This window comes from Argentina silus (assembly GCF_951799395.1).
Source record: "Argentina silus genome assembly, chromosome: 10".
NCBI classification, from domain to species: Eukaryota; Metazoa; Chordata; class Actinopteri; order Argentiniformes; family Argentinidae; genus Argentina; species Argentina silus.
Window position 1 is genome coordinate 17,079,205 of NC_139664.1, and position 6,469 is coordinate 17,085,673.

Genomic DNA, 6,469 nt, shown 5'->3' on the forward strand with positions numbered 1-6,469 from the left:
CTCCCCAACCCCCAACCCCCCCACACACACACACACACACACACACACACACACACACACACACACACACACACACACACACACACACACACACACACACACACACACACACATAATCAAGGGCTAAGAGTCATAATACTTTTCTTTGTTCCTAATCAATAATAGCAGCCTATTATAACAACACTGCCACTGGATGGGGTAAGGATACATTGCTCGCCATAATGGACACTAAGCAAAGGATTCACAATGTACCAGTTTGCAATGGCTCATATTGTCTGTGTCCTAGAAAAAATAAGTCTCCAAAAGTCAGTAAAAACTGTTCATTTGTACATCCAACACTGTATTCTTGGGATTTGACAAAGTGTTTCAAATTATTCTTGAGTCATGTAACCTTCACAGGACAATCTATGGGAAACTGTAAAAATGTTCGTTACAACATGATATTGTGAGCTTGTGTGTGTGTGTGTGTGTGTGTGTGTGTGTGTGTGTGTGTGTGTGTGTGTGCTTGGGTGTATTTTAACATTTCCTTTGGCTAGTTTGCAATGAGAGGATACAGATTTCATGGTGGAGGACTAATGATTCAATTAGGCATAATTACAGCCGCACCCATTGATACTGACCAGGGTGGAGATAGATAGCCTTTGGATGAATACCTTGATGATTAGCTTCGAGAGAAAAACAGCCAGCTATCTTCCTCCCTAATTATAACCTGACTTAGTACAAATACACACACACACACACACACACACACACACACACACACACACACACACACACACACACACACACACACACACACACACACACACACACACGTGGATGAGCTTCAGTCACACTAGCGTAGTCTGCTATTGTGTATGTTTCTCTCAAACACTTCTTTTCACCAGTTTGCCTTTGTCCATCTATTTTGCATTAATTGCATCTAGCTAGATTGTTTATGGTTTTGAATAGAGCTTTACTATGAAGACAGACAAACGAGAGGAGCCATAACAAGGGCACTTCAGTGATGTCATAAACACAGGCAAACACTCAAGTACTTTTGAAGCTGCTGACGAGTGGTGCTGTGAGAGTTTAATTAAAAATCTATTTGAAAATATGAGAATATGATCATTTCCACCATTACTACACATTAATTACCGAGGTATGTGGGGTAAATCCACGCAAGGCGAATGTTAAGGGAGAGAGAGGGCAGCATAAAGAAAGAGGTTGTCTTTCTTCTGGGGTCAATATCTCTGGCCTGGACACATGATTGGTGTGTGTCATCCCGCCATTCTCTGAAGCGCCTGATCATATCCCTGATCATATCCCTGATCATATCCCTGATCATTCAGTGATGTTTGTCATAGACATCAAGCTCTAATGCCTCAGCCGTAAAGCATTGTGATCTCGCTCTAAATGACAGACAATCTAAGTTTACAACATCGAGAGGATGTAAACAGATTTGAGATATCATACTGGGACCCGAATTCAATCAATCGCAGACAGCTGGCTAAATAATGGCAAAGTAGGTTTTTCTTTTGTGCATCAAAACGCATGTTTATGTAGAAATGCAATTCACGTTTGTTCCGATTCACACATTGTTTTGTTGAGGACATGAATTCATATATTCATTATATCCGCAAAAGAAGAATGATGTTATTGTGTTATCCTGGAAATGGTCTTTGATTGATTGAATCCAGGCTGTGGTTCTCTTGCCAAGCCAGCTTTGTGAACCACCCAGTCAATGATGGACTTTCTCTGGGATTTGAATTTAAACTAAAGGAGGAACATGTGGAAATTAATCTTATCATAGGAGTGAGAGAGGAGGGGCAGAGGGGGACAGGGGTTGGTTCCGTGGTATAGAGGCTCTTTTTCCCCTTCTCTGTTTTTTTTTCCACCATTATTCCGATTGTGGAATAGTCACGGGCGGAGGGAAATGTGATGATGGGTTATGAGTGCTGTCACAATACAGACAGCGGAAATGTTTGGTCAAAAATGTAATTTTTCTCCCTCTCCTTCTCCTTTCCTCTCCTTCTGTGCTGGCGGGAAGAAAAAAAAAAAATAAGCCCAGCAGAATTATTTGCCTGCAACTACTAGAGCTTGTGGTAATTACTTTAATGATGTCCCCGCGTCACAGTTCTCGGTGACTCGATCAGTCAAAGGCTGATCAGAAAATAAAGTTCAGGGGGCACTGAGGCAGGCTCAATCCTCTCATTAGGCCATGCTAAATAGCAGGGAGAGAGAACAGAGAACATTATAGCCTGGCCCTTTCTCTCATACGAAATGAAACAACGTTAGCCTCATTATTACAGCAGATCCTACGTGGGTAATTCTACCAGAGTTTATTTCTCTTAAAAAAGGACGGGTGTGAGGTGTGAATGTCGTGGATGGGTGGTTTAGACACCGAGATTGAACCTTTATGAATATGTAATATGTATATAATATATGTTAAGCAGGAGTGAGTTCTACACTGGTCGTGGGGATTGAATCTCTTATATATACATTCCATTTAAATATCACATAAAGGAGCATCCAACTGAATATGTATAGTGTGTGACAAGGATACAATAAGAAAATGTACATATTGATGGCCAATACTGTAGATATCCACACAAAGCTAGTAAGAGTCCAATCAAATTCATATAGGCAAATAAGGGAAATTGTACAGAATGCAATGGAGCAGACCGAGATAAAAAACTGAAGACATAATTGATTGTTATCGAATATGACACAGGACTACAGATTATGTCAATAATACGATAGAAGCTACAATTTGCTTCAAATGTATTTTTTTTTTGTACTTGGGAGACACAAGCTCCAAAAGACATGGTGAATGCACAGGCATGGTAGTGATCTGCACAGATGTTCCCTTTCAAACCCACATGCGTCTGACCACGGTCTGAGCCGTACTCTTGCCGGGCTCTCTGCTGTCCTCTCTGGGTTCTTGCTTTTGGTCCCTGGCATTAAACACAACGCGGCTTGACTCTGATACGTCCTGAAAGGAAGGGGACATACGTAGCTATAACAACATCAATGCGCTTCGCCAGGTTTTCACGTCAGGGACATGTCTTATTATAATTATTACCTATATATTATTTATTTTTCTTTCTTTGAGAAACAAATCGTTGTTGTATTCTCTGGACAGTCAGTCCCCCCCTTTTTTTTTTTATTGTCGTTTTTTTTTCCCCCTCCTCTCACGTCTTCTCCTCCAAATCCTCGGAGAGAGATGGGCACGGTAGGGGTGGGGGCATGGTGGGAGCCGCAAATCTGCAAATCATTTATTTACGTTTGGCATCTGCATAATGAGGCAGGGAGCCAATGGCAGCGGTCGCTGGCCGGAGACAGGGTGGGATGCCTTCAGTTTTAATGGGCACGCTGAGGAAACTTCCAATCCTTCTTGACATTTCTCATAGCGAAATAAACGTGCTCTGGGTCAGAGTGTCTATTAGGAAAATAAGAGACGAACAAGTCAATTATACTTCAATGACTGCATAGCCAGGGGACCTCATTATCATGATCAGGGAGGTCCAGGCTGCTGCATCCCTCTCCTGTGTGTAGCTCCTGATTAAGTTGTGGAAGAATGACATGGCCCTTTTTCCCCTCTTTATGTAGAAGAAGTGGGCAAACACACACACACACACACACACACACACACACACACACACACACACACACACACACACACACACAGGCGCCCGCACACAGGCACACGCACGCACACACACACACACACACACACACACACACACACACACACACACACACACACACACACACACACACACACACACACACACACACACACACACACACACACGCATATAGCCATGCCGTAGTGTCTGGCCAGCCAGCCAGAAATTGTTGACACGTTCAAAAAAGTGAGAGGCGCACTCACTCCCGTCAGGGCATAGGGGGATGCGGTGCGGGGAGGCTGTGGCTGCTGATAGGGTCATGGAACTGGATGCATTGGGAAAACATTTGTGGCAGGGGATGTTGCGAGCTGTCATGCACAGCCTGGATGCATGGCCTTGGGTTGTGAGTGGAGGGTGGGGGGCGGGCGGGGCGCGGGTTAAAAAAAGCAGAGCCTGGGGTTTGGTGGGCGGAGTGGTTGATGTTTTTTTTCTATCTCTCTGCTACCTCTCTCTCTCTCTCTCTCTCTCTCTCTCTCTCTAGCTGGGGCGGCGTTCTCTCTCTGCGAGGACACTGTGGTGGGTTGACGTTGATGGGATGAGTGCAGACAGGGTACAGGGAACGTGGCTTGTCTTTCCTAGTGCTTGCATAGTGTGCATCACATTTTATCCAGTGTTGGGTTAATGCTCTAATTAATTCATCTAAGTGGCTATCTGGACCACTGGGAATTGATAAGCACTCGCCTTATCACTGACAATACTGTTAACATTTCTGTCTGGAGGAGAGATAGTCATTTATATCTAATATTAACTGTTGCTGTCTTAGTCATGGGAGACCGTCGTTGCAGTGAGTTTTCCTTTTCTTTTGTTCACGGCGAGTTCTAATCACAGCCAAGTCAGAAATAGTTTCGATGATCGAAATAGTTTTGATTAAAAAAAGACCTAATTTCTCCAGGTGCTCGAAAGTCTATATTCAATGAAAAGAAACTCCCTGAAAAGAAACTCACTCACACTGAGGAACCACATGATAAGAAGGAAACGTTTAAAAGCTTTCTTGCCAAGCGTATTATACTGAAGATGGAAGAAACCATTTCTGTATAAACTGGTGCCCGTCAGGTGAAGAAATTCATCTTTCTTTCCAAGCTTATTGTTGTATATTTGAAAATGTAAGAAACAGTCGCTGTATAAACCTGTGCCAGCTTGGTGACGAAAATGTCCTCTTATTCTGACTGGGGGCTAGATGGAGGATATTGACCCTTTTTTTGCCTTTGATAGAGTAGCTTGGCTTTGCTTATTGCTGGAATATGTCAATATTCTAGATTCTGGAGAAACCATTTCATTTTGATAAATAAAGTTTCACTGTGGCTGGTTTAGAACTAACCTAGGAAGATAGTATTGTGTTAATTACTGAATATTGTGAATCAAACTATTTATTTTGACCACAGTCCGCAAATTGTAGCCAAAAGGAACATTGCATTGCCCACTCCCCCATACACACTCACACACTCACACATGCACACACGCACACACGCACACATGCACACATGCACACACGCACACACCAAGCACAAAGGCAGGCACCGCACTAGGCAGGGTCCTGGCTGCATCTGCTTGCATACCTCCATTATTGCTCTCTGAAACATGAATGATTTGATTATTTGATGACAGCTTATTTCCTAAATGTGTTTCGGCACCATATGTCTCTAATGCGCAGTTCCCCTTTAGAAAGATGCCGTGCCCTGGGGTCTAGGAGAAGCTAGCTGTTCTCATACCTGAGGGGAGATTGGCTTGTGAGTTCAGACATGCACACTGCACTGTGGAAAAGCGCAACGGACCGAAATCCACTTGCATGTTCAAGAAAAATCGTTTTTATTGCCATCTCTCTATCTCTCTCTATCTCTCTCTCTCTCTCTCTTTTTTAATGATGAATTAATAATGCAGCTTGAGGCTACAAGTGGAGTTTTGGAATATCTTGCCCTCAATGAACCTACCAAATGAAGCAGAATAAGGGGACAAAAAAAAGCCCTTCTTTCATTATTTCCCATGACTTCCAACGGAAGTATCCTTGTTATTCTAATTGGTGCCCCAGTCATGTTTCCCGCAGTCATCTTAAAACATGAGCAAGCTCCTCAATTCAAACAAACTTTAACCAGCTTCACAACCTGTGTTTCAGCACAGTAATTGGTTCTTTAGTTGATTTGAGTGGACGACAGTGATGACTAAATGATGACCACCGCATATTCTGTCTACAATACAGTACAGGGACAACAAATGACTCAATGATATTCAACTGATCCTATAGTAAAGCTGTATACCGTATGAAAAAAAGGACTTTACTGTCAAAAAACAACAACCTAAAAAACATCAATGAATTACATTACATAAAGGTTTAATTTTGGCATTAATTTTGGTTTTGATTTTCCATCCAATTGTACAACGATCAATACAACTTAATTATTCGTTTTCATACTGAATATTTCCTCAATGATTTGATTCCATTTTTGCTTTACATTTGCAATCTAAGATTAGCATCTGTCTCAAGCAAACATGACAGAGGCAAATGCTACTATACTTACCAACCCAGAGACAAACAGTTTCCACATCTAACAACACATCTTTGGTACTTGGTACTTTGGAATTTTCTCTAGAATGTATAAGTCCCTTGGACAACAAACCTTTATAAACACAATAGTAATGACTATGCATGCTTTCCAAATGTTTACAATGCTTTCTTGCTTCTAAATGCTTAAAGCTTATCATAAATGCTAATATATTCATCTACAACTCTGCACACTACTGTTGAATAATTTACAGTATAGTGCGACCATTCTAGGATTAGAATTATTACTATTATTATTAGG